At 36.0% G+C, this 19,188-nt stretch overlaps 1 pseudogene; it reads right to left on the bottom strand.

Moving 5' to 3' along the window:
- Nucleotides 1-10,456: 10,456 nt before the first annotated feature.
- On the bottom strand, nt 10,457-13,275 carry LOC111024442 (heparanase-like protein 1; annotated as a pseudogene).
- Nucleotides 13,276-19,188: the final 5,913 nt, after the last annotated feature.

Genomic DNA, 19,188 nt, shown 5'->3' with positions numbered 1-19,188 from the left:
GCTACTGCCACATATGTTTGTTCTTCTATTTCTCCCAACTTTGTAGTTAATGCATCTACTGTTGTTTCCGTTGATGTTTAGCATAGTCATTTTAGCCATGCATCTCATACTAGATTACATGCTTTGAAAGGTGTTTTGCTGCTTAGCATTGTTGCTTATTCTGATTTTTGCAAGATCTATCCGTTAACTAAACAAAAGCGTCTGACTTTTCATTCTAATAATAATATAGCTCAACATCCTTTTGACCTTTTACATGCTGATGTGTGGGGACCTTTTCATCATTCTACACATTCTGGTTATCGATTTTTCTTGACTATTGTGGATGATTTTAGTTGATATACGTGGGTTTTTATGCTTAGAAATAAATATGATGTTCAGACTATTGTCCCACGTTTCTTTATATATGTTGCAAATCAGTTTGGTGCCTTAATTAAAGCCTTTCGATTAGATAATGCTCCAGAATTGTTGTTCAAAGATTGCTAATGGTTACCCTCAAGGTTCAACGAATGAATAAAGCTATGATCGTACCCGGATAGAGATGATGGCCCTTTATACAAGTTTGTTGCTAGGAGTCCCTCTAGTTGAATCTCATTCAGGAAACGAGAAAGGGAGGAGGGCCCTGAATTTGAGCCCGATTCCAAGTGAGAGCTTCCTCTCGTTGTTCTTCTTGCAGCTTTATCCCGGAGTGCTTTCATCAAATGATGTATGTGGGCCGAGTCATTCCCTTGAAGTTGAACCAAGTTCTTGTGCCGTAAACAACCCACCATTGCTTCAAACTCTGTGAATCCGTTTCGGGAACGTAGAATGTCAGAGAAATTCAAATGAAGGGTGGGCAGGGCTTCCGCAAGGACCTCTCGAACCCGGTTCGAGAACCTTCTCTCATAGATTTCCTTCACCAAGTCGTTGTGGGACTCCTCTGCCCCTTAAGAAAGTAAAGAATAACAATGGTCGAATTTCCTGTCTCTTTCAATTTCTATACTAGCCCAAGACGAGAGGGCACTGGGTTCCCTTTTTTCTATTATTTTTGGAGGTATAATCTTTTTCTTGACAAAGGAGTTATTCATCAATTCTCTTGTGTGGAAGATCCTCAACAAAACTGAGTTGTTGAACAGAAACACCAACACATACTTCATGTTGCTCATGCTTTATACTTTGAATCTCGGGTTCCTATTTACTTCTGGGAGAATGCATTCTTACTGCTGTTTATCTTGTGAATAGAGCTCCTTCTCCTGTTCTACAATGGAAGTGTCCTTATTATTGCCTCTATAAATGGGAACCTAATTATGCTAACCTCAGAGTTTTTGGGTCTTTATGTTTTGCTTCTACTTTGAGTTCTCATAGGACTAAGTTTAATCCACGAGCTCGTCTTGCTGTATTTGTTGGCTACCTGCCTAGTGTCAAGGGTTATAAATTATATGATATTGAGGTTAAACAATTCTTTATCTCCCGTGATGTTATCTTTCATGAAAAGATCTTTCCTTTTGTTACCAAGACAACTAGTGCTCCATTTACCGATCCATTTCTAGACTTGGTGTTGCCCCGTGGTTTTTATTTTCAAGGGGATTCATTGCTACCTACTGATGGTGTTTCTCCATGTTTTGTAGCCACTGCCTTATCACCCACAACATCACCTACAGCTCCTGAGTTTTCTTTCCCTAGACCTGATGATACTACTACTTAGTTTTTGATGGAATCAAATTATTTGTATTCCAATATGTATTATAATAAGAAATACGTAGCCTTCTTATATAGAAGATAGGCTCAAACATAAATGGAAATAAAGATAAAATAACAATTAATATTGACAACTAATTTACAGCTAATATTTACAAATAATAAACCAACACTCCTACTCAAGCTGGTTGAAAGATATCTTCAATTGCCAGCTTGTCAATCATCCTGTCAAATTGTACTTTCGGTAGTTCTTTTGTCAACACTTCGGCATTTTGCTCCATTGTTGGGAGGTAAGGGATACATATCACGCTGGTATCAACTTTTTTCTTTTATGAAATGTTTGTCAATTTCAATATGCTTAGTCCTATCATGTTAAACTGGATTGTGGGCTATGAAGATGACGACCTTGTTGTCGCAATAAAATTTTATGGCTGCTTTCTGAAATACTCTCAATTCTTCAAGTAACCTTTTTATCCATATCCCTTCACAAATACCATGGGCTAAGGCCCTAAATTCTGCTTCAGCACTACTTCTAGCCACTACATTTTGTTTCTTACTTCGCCAAGTTACTAAGTTACCTCCAACAAATGAACAATAACCAGAGTAGATCTTATATCTATCATACTTCTGCGCAATCAGCATCGGTATAAACTTCAACCTGCAAATGGTTGTGTTTTTTGAACAATATACCTTTTCCTGGAGTTCCTTTTAGATATCTTAAAATTCTATAGGCAGCTTCAAAGTGAACTGATCTTGGTGAGTGCATAGATTGGCTTACCATGCCTACTGCAAAGGTAATATTTGGATGTGTGTGAGACAAGTAGATGAGTCTTCCCACAAGACTTTGATATCATACCTTATCCTTTGCTTCTTCTTCTCTTGCAGCTTCCAATTTTAAAATTAGGTTCAATAGGAGTCTCAGCTACATTGCATCCAAGCAAACCTGTTTCTCAAACTACATCAAGAATATATTTTCTTTGGTTAACAAAGATAGCTTTCTTAGATCTTGCAAACTCCATTCCTAGGAAGTACTTTAATGTTCCTAGGTCTTTGATTTGAAATTCACTTGCGAGTCTTTTCTTTGAAGTAGCCAGTTCTACTTCATCATCACCTGTAAGCACAATGTCATCTACATAGACAATCGAAATTGCGGTTTTATTGTTTTCAGAACGTTTGTAAAAGATGGTATGATCAGCTTAACTTTGAAGGAATCCATAGCTCATGACTACTTTACCAAATCGTTCAAACCATGCTTTTGGAGATTGTTTGAGTCCATACAGAGATTTCTTTAACCGACATACTTTGTCCTTTCCAAGATTAGCTTTAAAACTTGGTGGTAAACTCATAAATACTTCTTCTTCAAGATCTCCATTCAGAAAGACATTTTTTATATCGAGTTGGTGAAGAGGCCAATATAAATTTGTAGCTAGAGATAAAAGTATCCTAATGGAGTTGATTTTAGCAACAGGAGCAAAAGTTTCTTGATAATCAATCCTATAGGTTTGAGTAAATCCCTTAGCAACTAGTCTAGCTTTATACCTTTCAACACTACCATTAGCATTACACTTGATTGTAAAAATCCATTTACACCCCACAGTTTTCTTATCTCTTGGCAAATCTACGATCTCCCATGTACAATTATGTCTTAGAGCATTCATCTCCTCTATAACAGCTAGTTTCCAATTTGGATCATTTAGGGCTTCTTGTATGTTTCTTGGAATAAACAAGTTAGTTAGCCTAGACGTAAAGGCTTTATGACTACTTGATAGTTTTTCATAAGAGATATAGTTTGCAATGAGATATTTGGTGCAAGTTCGAGTTCCTTTTCTTAAGGCTATAGGAACATCAAGATTAGAAAAAAAAAAGGTGTGACATTTTCAATATTTGGAGTGACAAGAATGGAAGATTGATTACCTGGAGTTTCAGAATTATCCCTTGGAGCTTTAGATTGGGTCTGTGATGTGATCATATTTGACCCAACACTTCAAAATGACACCTACACCAAAAAGGAAGAAGAATTTGAGGAAAGACCCCCCAAATAAAGGAGACTTCATTGGACACATCAACAAATTTTGACTATTTTGAAGGTCAATGAAGAACCCACTAGGGTCAAAAGGAAGCGTGGAGAAGAAGAGAGGTCAAGTAAGTGGCCCCATTTCAAGGACAAGCCTATCGAGAGGCCACTCGCACGCAAGCACCACCAGTCGCACGTCCTTACACGCGCACCCCTACCGTGCACGCCAATGTGCCGCTAACCTCACAGCACCCATACCATGCGCGCGTTGCCGCCCGCCCATGCCTGTGCCAGCGCACCAAACGCCCCCTACACGCTCAAGTGCTCGCGCGCTCTGCCGCCACCTGTGCCCATATTTGCGCGCCCCGCACGCCCGCCAGCACCCCTGTCGCCCATGTCGCTCGCCCTGCCGCCTGCCCAACACTCTACCGCTCAATGCCCACATCGCCCGCACCATGCCACCACCAAGTGCCAGCGCCCATGCCGCGCTCGTGCCAATGCCTGCCCCAGTGCCCCTATCGCCCGCTAGCATGTCCTACCCAGCGCCTATGCGCGCGCCTTCGTGCCAGCGCTTGCCCCCAGTGCTTACCGTTCGCCAGCGCCCCTGCCCTAATGCCATACGCGCCTGCCCACCTGCAGCCCGGCCGCCCGGGCACGCCTAGCCCAACATCCCTTGCCGCCCACTCCTCCCAAATAAGGAATATATTTCGTTATGATTTTGGTTTATTCTTGGGAGATTTGATTTAGGATTTACTTTTGATTTATTGTTTTATTAATCAAATTTAAATTTCATCTTTAGGCAAGTTTTAGACATTTTAGAAATTTATCAATTTTAATTTTATTTTTAATTTTGTTATTTTCCTTAAAAGGCCAAAGGCCTTGGCCTATATATAGGCGTGTTCCTCTCCATTGTACCATACCCTTGGATTATTGAAGTTGAATAGAATTGAGAGTATTCTCACCCCTTGCCTTGTGCAAACCCCTTCTCAAATTTCGACTGTGTGGTTGAACTTAGGCCTTCGTATTTGAACCCCTCGGAGCATGCTTGTTTGATTGGTCATCAAACTCGTGAAGTGTTTCCGGCCTCGAGCATAGTGAGTCATCTGTCTGCTCAAGGTAAAACTGCAAAGGTAATCCCTCTAACCTTGGCCTTTCAGGTTGAACCGTCTATATGATTGGATTCAAGTGGCTTGTGGCTCGAGTAACTTAATACGCTTGGGTTGTCGCGTATCAGTCTGTGATGAGTCAGCTATCTGATCCTCATTCGTTTGATTGAATCTTCTTCTAATATAAAACTTAAACTCAGGATTTGGACCAATTTGATCATTTCGTAGTAATTCTCCCCCTGAATCAGAATTTTCTACTCTTGACATTGAAGGACTCGTAAAGTTGGGACTTAAAATATTAGGAAGAGGAACATGTATATCCCAAAAATATCATCCTCTAAATTTAGTTTCTCCCCTTGAAGATAATTTTGGGTAAAAAATATTTGATTTTTCAAAAATGATACATCCATTCTTACATGTAGTTTTTTTTGTTCGAGGATCAAAATATTTATACCATTTTTTCATAGAATCATAGCCCAAGAAAATGCATTTAATAGCTCTATGATCTAATTTTGACCGAAAAGGACTAGGAATATGCACATAAGTGGTACACCAAAAAACTTTGAGAGGTAAATCAGAGTTCAAACGAGTTGTTGGAAAATGTTCTTTCCAAGCATCGATCAAGAGGAGTTTTAAACTTCAAAACTTTAGTAGGCATTCGATTTATTAGGTAGGTGTATCTGTAAGAACAGCTTCCCCCCATAAGTACTTAGGGACATTCATAGAAAACATTATGGCTCGAACAACCTCCAATAAATGCCTATTTTTCGTTCAGCAATACCATTTTGTTGAGGAGTATCTCGACAAGTGGAGTGATGAACAATACCTTTATTTTTCAAAAACTCACTCAAATGTTCATTGAAATATTCAGTTCCATTGTCAGAATGCAAGATATTAATTTTGGTTTGAAATTGGGTTACAATCATATTGTAAAAACATTTGAAAATATCTTTCACATCAGATTTGTTTGTCAATAAATAAACCCAAGACAAGCGAGTATGATCATCAATAAAAGTTACAAACCACCGTCTACTACTATGAGTTAAAACTTTAGGACCCCAAACATCGCTATGAATTAAGTAAAACGGTTTGGAGGACTTGTAAGGTTTTGGCAAATATGTGGATCGATGATGTTTTGCAAAGATGCAGTTTTCACAATGAAATTGAGAACAATTAACTCCTTTAAACCAATCTGGGAATAGATATTTGAGATAGATGAAACTAGGATGTCCTAGCCTAAAATGCCATAGCATATTTTTTTCTTTAACAGAGAGAAAAATGTTACTACTAAAGCACTAAGTTATTTTATTACTACCAGAAGGCTCATCAAAGTAATAGAGGCCATCCAGCATCCTAGTACATCTGAACGTCTTCCCCGAGGACCGATCCTGAAAAACATAGTGAGATGCATAAAAAGTAACAAGACAGTTAGAATCTTTAGAGAGTTTACTAACTGTTAGAAGATTGCAGGCTAATTTAGGAACATGAAGAACCAATTGAAGAGTGATATTTTCGGTTAATTTAATGGTTCCCTTTCTTGCAATAGAAGAGAAACTGCCATCGGCAACCTTAATTTTTTCATTACAATATGTAGGAGAGTATGATTCAAATATTTTAGAAGAACTAGTCATGTGGTCAGAAGCTCCGGAATCAATGATCCACGGAGATGAGTCAAAACAAGAAAGTGTTCTAGGGTAATTACCTGTTTGTGCCAAGGAAATACAAAGATTACCAAATGACGAATTGGTCTCTAGCCGTTATAATAGATGCTCTTTCATGGATAGATTTGAGTCAACACTATTAGTGTGAACTTGCTCCCGGTCGCTCTCATATTCCGCTAGACTTTGAGTTACTTTAACGATTTCTTTAACCATGGTGGCAAAAAACAGGTTAATTATAACAATTAGACCACAAAATTGATATTAGAGTAGAAATACTGAACCAGAAAGCCAAAAGAATGCCAAAAGAATGGCAGAAGCAGACATAACCGTTGAACCAAACCAGACCAAATCGGATGAACCAGGTCGATCTGAGTGAATCGATCCGAACCGGACCAAACAGATCCTAAATGCAAACCGAACCGAGCTGAACTGAGTTGAGCCGAATCAAGCAAACCGCCAAACCGGTCTAGGATTTGTAAGACAGCCACAATCCATGAAATAGACTTCATGCAGACAGAATCGAGGCGTGGCGCGAATCACAGCGACACTAGAAAAATTTCCGACAGCTGAACAACGTTCGACTCTAGACTTCCTCCTCACGAATGCTGGTGACCTGCAGCGGTGGCTCTGACGTTCCCTTTCAGTGGCACAACTACCCACAACTAACAGCGAACGACGATGGAACAAAGGGGCAATGCTCGAACGACGTCAGACGGCAGCGGAATAGGCACGGACGGCGACGGGCGGAGGTGTAACGAGTCTCAATGTCCTCCGAGCTCCAAATCTACTATTAGTGATACAGAATGCACGACGAAATAAACCCAACAAGCGAACAACCCCCGGCCAAAGGAATCATCTGAAAGTAAGGTGCGTCGTTTGACGACAGCGGCTAAGGTTCCGACGATGAAGGGGGGCGATGGCAGTTGCTCAAAGGCTAGGGTTTCTAAACATCCTTAGGATATTTGGGTTTATTTTTGGCTCTGATACCAACTTAGTTTTGATGGAATCAAATTATTTGTATTCCAATATGTATTAATAATAAGAAATACATTGCCTTTTTATATAGAAGATAGACTCAAACATAGATGGAAATAAAGATAAAATAACAATTAATATTGACAATTAATTTACCGCTAATATTTACAAATAATAAACCAACACTATTAATATACCTAATACTAATCTTTTGCATGTTGATACATCCTGCTGGCTCTATTGTTACTGATACTTCTTAGAACCTTCGTTGTTCCAGCCGTTCCATCCCCAGGCCTTCCTATTTACATGATTACCATTGTAGCCTTTTAAAACATTCTCCACCTTCCTCAGCCTTTACTAAACACCCCCTGGAGCACTATCTTTGTTATACTAGGCTTTCTCTTTCACGTTCTTTATTTGTTATGAATGTGTCTGCTTCTTATGAGCCTCAATTTTACCATCAAGCTATTGCTTATTCCCATTGGCGTGATGCTATGGAAGCTGAACTTCAAGCTATGATGGACAATAACACTTGGACCGTTGTCCCTTTGCCACCTAATCGTAACTGTTGGGTGTCGTTGGATATATAAAGTGAAACTCAATTCTGATGGCTCTATTGGGAGGTACAATGCGCGCTTGGTAGCAAAAGGCTACATAAAATAACAAGGTCTTGATTTTATTGAGACATTTTCTCCGGTGGCTAAAATGGTAACTGTTAAAGTGCTTCTTACCTTAGCCGTTTCTACAGCTTAACCTATTATCCAATTGGATGTTAATAATGTCTTCCTTCATGGGGATCTTGCGGAAGAAGTCTATATGGATCTTTCTCTCGGTTATAAACCTTCTGTTGTATCTTCTTCTCATGGTACACGGCTTGTATATCGTCTCAATAAGTCCATATATGGTCTTAAACAGGCTTCTCGCCAATGGTTCTCTAAATTTTCTACCGCCTTGATAACTTTGGGTTTTCGGCAATCTAAATCAGATTATTATCTTTTTTTAGAGGCACTGATGACTCCTTTGTTGCACTACTTGTGTATTTTGACGACATCATTCTTACCGGGACTAGTTTGTTTCTTCTTCAGCAATTGCAGAACTTATTGAATGCTTGTTTTCGGCTTAAAGAACTTGGTACTTTAAAGTTCTTTCTTGGTCTCGAGATTGCTAGAACTTCCAAAGGCATTTGTTTGTCACAGAGGCACTACACTTTAACTCCTTTGGAGGATGCAGGCCTTCTTCGTTGTCGCCCTACTTCTGTTCATATGGATCCCTTAGTACGACTTCGTGCTAATGACAGTAAACCTCTTTTAGATCCCTCGGCTTATAGACGTCTTGTGGGACGTTTGTTGTATCTCACCATATCTCGGTCGGATATTACATTTGTTGTTCATCGGCTTAGTCAATTTATTTCTCAGTCATGTAAGTTACATCTCACTGCTGCTACTTATTTGCTTCGTTACCTCAAGACATCTCTAGGACAGGGTGTTTTTCTTTTTGTTTCTTGTTCATATCAGCTTCGTGCTTTTGCTGATGCAGATTGAGGCTCATGTCCAGATGCTCGACGTTCCACCATAGGTTTTTGTGTTTTTTTAGGTGATTCTCTTGTGTCTTGGAAATCTAAGAAGCCGACAACTATTTCTCGATCCTCTGTTGAGGCCGAATATCGGGCTTTGGCTACTGTCACTTGTGAATTGGTTTGAATCTCTAATTTGCTTTCTGATTTACAAGTGTCTTTTGTGCGTCCTGCCTTGTTGTTTTGTGATAATCAGACCGCTATTCACTTGGCCTCGAATCCAATGTTTCATGAGCGTACAAAACACATTGAGCTTGACTGTCACTTTGTTCAGGATTGAGTTCAGGATGATTTTCTTCGATTGCTCCCTGTTCGATCTGCTATGCAATTGGCTGATGTTTTTACTAAGCCTCTTTCACGTTATGTGCTGCATTTTCTTATGTCCAATATGAGTTTGCTCGGTATTCATCGTCCATCTTGAGGGGGGCGTATTAGATATTGTTAACTAATTTTTAGTTTAATTTTCCAATATTGTACATATAGGTTGTGTAAATAGTTTAATTTCTAACTAATTCAGTTTTTTAGATAGCTTATGTTAACTCTCTTTTACCTCTCTTTTACTGTGTATTTAAAGAGGGAAAGTTTTTTTTTTTTGAGGTAAGGGACTAATGAGTATCAATAAAATAATAGTACCGTTTTCTCTTTGATAGATAGAAGAAGTATAGATGTTAATTTTTAGTCCAAATGAAGAAGGAAGAAGAAAAGAATGATGAGTGACCTTTTCAAGGACTAAAGGAAATTTTGTTAAGAAATTTAAAGCATTGACCCAACAGTTTTGGTTGTTCGTTTGATTAGATAAATTTTACTTAATTTTAACCGATTTTCTTATTTAAAAGTTCACTTCATTACTATTATTATTATTATTATTATTATTTTTTAAAGTTGTCTATGTGTCCCTTGATATAAGAAAATTTTAGACGGAATAATTCTTGTATCTAGAATATCAAAAAGTAGCAACAAAACAAATCGCATTAATTTTCTACAGAATATTTTAATTAAAAAATTGAGTGATTAAAAATATATATATTTTTAAAATGTTTTGAGACCGAATTAAAAACCATATCTTAATTTTGACATGTCCAAAACGATCACTCGAAAACAGAAGGATATATGAAAATTTGATTCAAATTTCTTTAATTTCAAAACTAGTTTTGGTTGTGGATTTCAAGGCCAAATTTTTTTTCCAACTTAATATTTGAATCGATAAGGTTGTAATCTTATAATAAATATAATATGTATAATGATAGTATTGAGAAAGAAAGGAAATTACAATTTCCTAAAAAAAAAAAGAAGGAAATATAAGATTGTATTTCACCACAGTACGTTGTCTTTCATATTTATTTTACGTGATACAAAATTCTTACTTGCATGCTACACATTATTAGTTGTTAACAAGATCTAAAAGCAAAATAAAAAAGAGTAGAAACTGAAACAAAACAATAGTGCATCCAAATCACAACTTGCAGGCTGGGGCTATAAAGTCAGGGACCACAATAAAAGCAATGGACCAAGTAGCAATAAATATAGAGGAGTTACTCTGACGGTAAATAGGTTTAAGATTTGGCAATTCTCCATCTTTTGTGATCTCCAATGGACTCCCATTTAAAAGCACTTTAGAGCTTCTAAGCAGGCCATCTTTTGGGGTCAAGTGGTATTCCTCTCGATGAATTGATGTTTTGCTTCCATCTTTTGAGACTCCTTCATTTGGATTGTGCTTTGAATGCGAATTAATACTCTTGGGATTGCTTTTATGCAAACTAATGTTGATGTGATTTTTAATCTTGATTTCAAAGTCGGTTTCGTTGCTCAGATTGATGAAAAGTAAGGTTACACCAGACTACAAGACAAGATGATAAATACAAATCAATTAGACATTAATTTTTATTTCTAAATGAAATATAGTGTTTTTAACGTTAGAACAAATTAAACTTTTAATTTATCTAATTCTAAAAGGGGCTTCTTACCCTTCCTCTCGAGCAATGAGCATAGCTGCGAAGATACAATGAAACATTATTGTGAATCTTCAGAACACCCGGACCCATAAGTCGGTGAAAGAGGAGTGCACTGATGAAAACAAAATAAGAAATTAAAATGAGAATTCTTTTAGAAACTGGAAAAAATAAGAGATGTCTAATTCTATAAATTTAATCTGTCTTACCCATAGTAATCTGGTGTAGGAACTAAAGTTGAGGCTCTAAGGACACCGTAGAGTCCACCAATCAAAGTCTGTCGACAATATACTTTGGTATTGTACAAAGAGGCCATCCCAAGTTGATCTAGGTACCTATTATTACGTTAATATTTGTTAAACTAGTAAATGATTAGATTTATCGTGGATTAAGTGTGGTTTAACAATTATTCAAATAAAAATTATTTTTTCTCCTCTGCGTCCATATTTTAAAGGGAGAAAAGAAACTCATGAGCAAGAAAATACAAAAAAAAAAGAAAAAGAAAGAAAAGAGCTACACAAATTTAATTACCAAAAACTGTTGATGAATGCATCAGAAATATGAGGACTGCCACCATGATAGGCTCCACCAGCTTCTCCAACCCAAGCAGCAGACCAAGGGCCATGTTTTTTAATTGTGTTCTCGAGTTGTTTAAATACGTTTGATATTTGGCTAAGGTATTTAGGATCAACGAATCTATAGATCAGTTTGGGGTCATTGCCTACAAATCAAAGAGAGTTTCTCAATATTGAAACTATAGCTTATATATATAAAATGCGTAATGGGATGGGTAGAATAACCGAACCTGCACCCATGTTATATATATGATGAGTGAGAACATTGACAACTTCCGTCCCGGTTTCTTTTACAAGATCCTCATACCATGTGCCATCAAAGAATGCTCCAGGTGCCACAATCAAAGGTTTTTGCTGGGAGTTATTGTACAAACGATCGATAATTTCTCGGAGTTTGATTAGGTCTTTTGCATATTGTGCAACAGTAATACTTGCACCAATACTATGAGATCCAGCCAATTCATTACCTGCATAGTGTCACATGTCTCAATGAGCAAGAAGTAAATTAAGTCATTTAACTCCACTAAGAAAATCAACTGGTAGTAATATTTAATTACCAAACTCCCATGAATTTATTTGATAATTCTTCTCGACTGTGTATTGAATAAGTGCCTCAGCATTACTATAGTTCCAATCTCCTTCCCACTGAATTCCTTTCGTCTTGTACTTCCCAAGGAGGGCGTTCAAACCAAAAGTCACAATTGCCCTTTTTTTAAGAAAATTATTGAGTATAAGAAATCAAAGAAGGCAAGAAAACATATAGAGGGATAGAATTAAGAAAGATAATATATATAATAACATACCCTGTCTTGTTGAAAAAATCATTCAAATCATCCCACCTTTCCATGTACAAACATCCTTCGGAGAAGTCAAATAATAAATCTTTGTTTGCTTGAAATGGGTGGCAATGTCCCTTGAAGACTCCAACATTATAAATCAATCTGTCTTGCAAAGTACCTCCTACTCTAATTCTTAGAGACTTGAAAGCTAATGATATAGAACAAATTAAATTAGATTTTTACTATAATATCAACTTTTATTAGTTAAATCTCATAGAAATTGTTAATAATATTATGTTCAAAAGAGCCAAACCTTTCACTGCATTGGTAAGGATGGGAAGATATAAATCCTAGAACAAAGGAAGAAGAGATGATTAATAACATATACTACAATTTGAAATTTTTTTTTTCTTCCTATATTGATGAATATCTTAGGACTCATTTGGTAACGTTCATGTTTCTTGTTTCCGTTTCTTTATTTTTAATGGAGAAAAATGTATTGCATGATTCCAACCTCCAATAATTCAAATATGATAAAACAATTTTTTTATTTATGTATTGCAACAAATTGAAAATGAGAACAAAAAAAGGAGAAACTTGTTTTGTTTGTTTCTAAAATTTTTATACAATTGTGAGAATGTTCAGAAACAATAAACAAATTAGTTGTAAAGTGCTTAAATTTCTTAAGAAAGTTGGAAACGAGAAACAAGAAATGGAATGTTACTAAACGAGCCTCTAGATTCTCACCACATTGAGCATAGATGCATGGCCATCCCAAGCACAAAGTTTCGTCCAACTACTACACTCATCGTGAGGCCAAATATCCATAGTCAAGCAGATGAAATTTTCATCGGTTTCTGCTATTGTTGTGGTTCCATCAATCACAATCCTACCGATCGTAACATTACGAGCCAAAATAGCTGGAACTAAAGCAAGAAGGAAAATAATCAAAAGGAATTGACACTCCATTAGGTCCTGCCAACAATATGAAACGAACACACAAATGAGACTAGTACAGTAGATAAATAAATCGAAAGTTTTTCATCTAAATTTTGATGATATTTGACATAAACGAGTTGAGAGCTTAATTTAGTAAAAGAAGATTGAAAATTACCTTTATAATGGTGGTTTAGGAGTCTGAGAATTGGTAGGTGAGATAACAGAGAAAATTAAAGGATCCAAAGTACCCCTCAAAATCAAGATTATTATTAGAAAGTAAAGGAAGGGATGGTGAAATCAAATTGGAGGAGAAGAGTTTATATATGCTTGAGATTGTTCGGTTTTAATTTCAATCAGAACTTGTCTTCTTTAAAACAACAATTTGAATTGAATGCAACTCCCTAACATTAATGGGGTTTCAATTTTCTTCTTCAGAAGAGAAAGGAAACTGCATGCAAAATTCAAACCTTAACTATTTCGAACTGTAGGATTTATGAAGTGCATTAACTCATTGGCCTTGAGTTTTGTCTTGCCATATTAGATTTAATGTGTTGATTTCCATTGTTAGCAATTAATTGTATTTCTTGATTGTGATTATTCCATAATTTTTATTCCTCTTTGCAATTTTGTTTTAGTTAATGAAAATTGAATATTAAAAGATTGACTCTGTATTAATGTATTTTACTGTAATATTGGGTTTTGCCATGTCTAGGAAGGTGTTAGATTGACTCTATATTAATGTATTTTGCTATAATATTGGGTTTTCACATATCTAGGAAGGTGTTATCGGATAATGGTACAGGTAGATCACTCGAAGAATATTCTTTTGGTCAATGCTGATGTAACTTTTTCCCATACAAGTATTTCGTCGGAAAAAGTTATAAATCTCGACGTTTTGCTTTCTCGTCTAGAAAACGTTGGGAGTAAGACTTTTTCCAACGTTTTCTTAATACGTTGCCACTTTTCCTCACGTTATTCTTAAAACGCCATAAAAAATAAGATATCCCGTTTTGGGTAAACATTGGGAGATAAGGCTTCTCGATGTTTTTTATGTAACGTCGAGAGAGATGTCAACATTTTGCATTTGCGTCAAGAAAAATCCATACGTTTTAAACAAAATATTGCGCGTTAATGCTTTTCCCAACGTTATTTTGTACTTGCATCGGGAGAATTATTTTGCCTTAAAACCTTTCTTCCTCCTTTCAGCCTAACGAAAAAGAAACGATACCCTCCCCTTCCGTTGCTGCCTGCACCTACCCCCTCCATCGTTGTTGTCATCTACATATATTAGCATGAGCATCAATAATGAGTCAGTTTTAAGGATAAACAGAGAAGGATAAGATCTACTACATATAAATCATGGAACAGAAAATTAGAAAGTCTATCAAACCAAGCTCTTGGTGCTTGTTTTAAACCATAAATGGGCTTTTGAAGTTTGTACACATATGTAGGATAGCGATGATTAGCAAAACCTGAAGGTTGTTCCATGTATACTTGTTCCTTTAGGTGTCCAAGAAGAAAAGCATTTTTAACGTCTAGTTGACGTATTGGCCAATTTGCACTTGTAGCAAGGGATAAAATTAACTTGATTGTAGTAGGCTTTAACTACTGGATTGTAAGATTCTTCATAGTCCAAACCTTCTAATTGAGAGTATCCTTGGGCCACCAGGCGAGCTTTGTAGTGATCGATGGTCCCATCTTCCTTGTATTTTGTTTTGAAAATCCACTTTGAGCCAACTATATTGAATTCATGAGGTCTTAGTACAAGGCTCCATGTTTAGTTTTGTACAAGAGCCTTCATTTCTTCATAGCATTTTTCCAATGCGGTTTTGTTAGAGCCACCTTGTAATTCTTTGGCTCAGTTTGAAGATTTTCAGTAAGATAAAGAGCGATGAGTTTATGAAATTGATTTACTTCTGATATAACTATGATATCTACTACTATAGGTGATATAGAATTGATTGACTTCTGATATACTATTGATTTACTTCTGATATAACTATGATTGACATGTATACTTGATATATATGTGATATATGTTTGATATACATATGATATGAAATTGATTTACTTTTGATATAACTATGATATCTACTAATTATTTTGAACATATTACCTCTAATATGTTTTTTGATATACTACTAATTTATGAAATAATTTTTTTTTTAGATAAAAGCAATGGTTCAAACACGAAGAATGAAAGCAAAAAACATCGTCGAAAATGTTGATGTCGTTCGTCCCAAAAGACAACATAAACCAACGCCAAAAGTGTTGCTATGGAAAAACGGAAAGCTTCAAAGATATTATCTCCGAAGACACGACAATCACCAAGAACGAAGATTGATGTCCCAAGCTTTTACCTAAAGATTATACAAGAATGAAACTTATGCTTTTCTAGATTGTTGGAACTTATGCTTCTGGAACTTATGCTTCTTCTTTTATAGAATTTTAAGAATGACATTGTTAGTCTACTTTTGGTTTATGCTACTGGTTCGTTTTGATGTTTAAACCTTTAAGTTTTTTGTTAAAGGACTTTGCTGCTGATTTGATGTTGATGTTGATACCCAAGAATAATGTTTAAACCTTTTAAGAATGACATTGTTGCTGATTTCGATTTGATCTTTAAAACTTTAAATAAAACTTAATTGTACTACTGATATATGTATGATGTATACTTGATATATCACTGATATATTATTGATATACAGAAAAACCCTAAGTTTCTATTTACCTCTAATTTCTAATTGATTGTTGATTCATCTTCTTCCCTTCAATTTCTCATTCACAGTAAATTCGAAAATCATTATTGACATTCACATTCACGTTCCTTTCAAGTATTCTTTCTCATTTTCAGTAAGTATCAATTTTTTTTCTCATTTTCCATGCATGCCAATACCGACTGATTTCTAATTGATCAAAAAAATACAAGACAAAGGGTTAAAGCAGGTAAAATAGTGATTTACTATTATACAACTGATATAGAACTGATTGATTTTTGATATACTAATGTTGTCAGATATACTCCTGATATATATGTGATATATGTTTGATATATAATAACGAAAAGAAATTGGGAAAGTTTACACGCGATAACTGAAAAGGGTAATTTGGAAATACTGAAAATTTTAAAATAAGGATTTTAAAAAAAAAAAACTATATCTGAAAATGTAAAAAAGATATGCTATTTTGTTAAATATAGAAAACTTATTGCTACCCATTACAAATTCCCTAAATATTAATCGCCAAACCGAGCATAGTTCAGTGGTAATTGACATATATCTCCAACCAAGAGGCTTGTGAGTTCGATCCCCCATCTCGGCCGACTATGTCGCGATGAACCCACAATGCAAGCTAGATGAACCAGAGTAGGTTGAGAGATCAATTGATAAGAAGAGACTTGCATAAGGAAACAAACACTCCGATGCGCAAGTCAGTTTTGGAATTGGACCTTAGTATTAAGATCGAGATAGAATGAGTTACCTGACTGGGGAGTGTGACCCCCTATTTGTAGGTTTGGATATCCGACAGAGTATTCGACCGACAATTAATTGTGTCGGGTTAAAGTTATGCTTATCGAATGTCTTCATGCTAGTCGTGCAGAGTTTTGATACCTCTGTCCAAAATTTGACTAAGTGTATCGGGTCGTTTCTTGGGGTGGAACAAACATTTGAGTTCGACCTGTGATCAGTCACTTGCATGCTGGGTTCGAGTGTCTCGAATCGATTAGTGGTTTACCTACTCCTTGTCCTCCATGTGAAGATGCTATTTCATGCCTCCAACGTTGGTTAATATGAAATACATTCCGATAATGAAAAAGTACTACTACCTAATAAAATAGTAATAAAATAAAGTAAGATATATTATTAATTATTGTTAATTTAAACCAAACTTATATTAGTTCATTCATTTTTTATTAGTGAGAAATATGAAAGGGTGTCTTAGTAATTATAACGTGTCTAAGACCTAACATGCTTCAAAATAGTTTATTTGAAACAACATCAGTATGTTCTGTTTCTCATTTCAACAATTCATAGTAAAAAAATTTTATTTAAAAAAAAAAATCTTTGTTCTCATTCATTTCATTATGATGAATTTTTATTTGGATTCATTATCATTTTAATTATAGTAAGTAAATGATAAGTGACTTTTGGCTCTAGTAATTTAGGGTGTTTTTGAGTCATTTTATAGTTTTTACCGACATTTCCTTTGGGTAGTTTAACTATTTTTAGTATTTCTTTCTTTGTAGGACTTGAGTTGATGAAGAGGAGAAAAAGAGCCAATAAAGAAGCAAAAGCGAACCAAATTCTAGTGCGTTGGGTGCCTAGGCGCAGAAAATTGACAAAATGACAGAATGTTGCGTGCCTAGGCGCTACAAACTTGGAAGCGGGGTTTTTGCTAGTACGTGTTTAGGCGTCTAGGTGCCGAAATTGGGCGCCTAGGCACTTGCAACAGAATATTGTTAAATATCTCATACTAGCCCTAGCCGTCGGGGAGGAAAAACGGTGGAGCATAATGTTTTTAGAGAGAAGTTGGGATTTTGAGAAGATTGGAAGGAATGCGAAGAACAGAGGCTCGAGAGATCGCCGAATTTGTTTTCTTTCTCTCCTTTAGCTTCAACTTCCTTCAATGAAGTTGATTAAGATTTTCTTTTTGAATTATAGCATGAACTAATTACACTTTTCTAGGGCGTTAATGTAGCCTTTATCAAACTTTATTTCTCCTTGTTCTTTATTTGATTTCTAGTCTAAACTTATTGGTTGTGAGAACTTTTCTTTTCTTAATGCATTGTTTGGATTTGACCAATCTTTACATTGATTTTTTGTCATAAATCAATGTTGAGAAACAAGATTATTGGCTAGGTTTGGATATTTCTCCTTTATTTGAGCAAGAGATAGAGATATTCTTGCAAATTTGGTGGCATATTTGGGTTTTACATGCTTGAATATTTGAACTACATGAGTAGCCATAGGAATATAGGTGCTCTACTCTTTAAAGAAACTTGTTATTGCTTGAGAAAGAATATCGAGTCAATAGAATAGAACCCACCAACAACCTTGGTTTAGAATATGTAAAATGCTTTACCGCAGTAAAACCAACTGTAAGTTGGGTAATCTCAAAACATTCTATTTTGTAAAAAGAAAGCATAAAGAGAGATCATCTATAAATACCTCTCTCTAGGATAGAATGGTTGTGGTTTGTATCTCTGTTTTTTTCACCTCCAAGATAATAGAGAAAGAAAGCTGCCTCATAGTGGATGTAAGCCAATTTGGCTGAACCACTCTAAACTTGTGTGTCTTCTTCTCCTTCTCCATTTCTCTCATCTGTTAATTGTTCCTTGAAATTTGGTTTTGTGAGTGTGAGGTTCCTCGATCCCTAACAAAACTGGTATCAGAGCTTGGTGTGAAGGAACTCTGTAACATCTCAAGAATCAAGCTTTCAGACATGGCAGTAGCAAGGTATGAGATTGAAAAGTTCGACGGAAAGGGAAATTTTGATCTATGGAAGGTCAAGATTAAAGCCATTCTTGGACAGCAAAAGGCATCAAAAGCCATTCTTGATCCATCAAAATTGCCACAGTCGATGAAAGCAGAAGAAAAAGAAACCATGAAAGAACTAGCCTATGGTACAATCATCCTCAATCTGAGTGACAGTGTCTTAAGGCAAGTAATCGACTTAGACACTGCATACAAGGTATGGAACAGGCTAGATGAAATTTTCAACTCCAAGGACTTACCAAATAAGGTATACTGGAGAGAAAAATTCTTTACATACAAAATGGATAACACAAAGTCTCTTAGTGAGAATCTTGATGATTTCAAGAAGTTATCCTCAGAATTCAAAAATCTTGGAGAAAAAATCGGTGACGAAAATGAGGCGTTTATTCTGTTAAATTCACTTCCAGACGCTTATAAAGAAGTCAAAGTGGCTTTGAAATATGGAAGG

The sequence above is a fragment of the Momordica charantia genome, assembly GCF_013281855.1.
Source record: "Momordica charantia cultivar OHB3-1 chromosome 4 unlocalized genomic scaffold, Mcharantia_2.0 BLBB01000004.1, whole genome shotgun sequence".
In the NCBI taxonomy this organism is placed as follows: Eukaryota; Viridiplantae; Streptophyta; class Magnoliopsida; order Cucurbitales; family Cucurbitaceae; genus Momordica; species Momordica charantia.
Note: the sequence above shows the minus strand (reverse complement) of the source record. Positions and strands in the feature narration are given on the sequence as shown.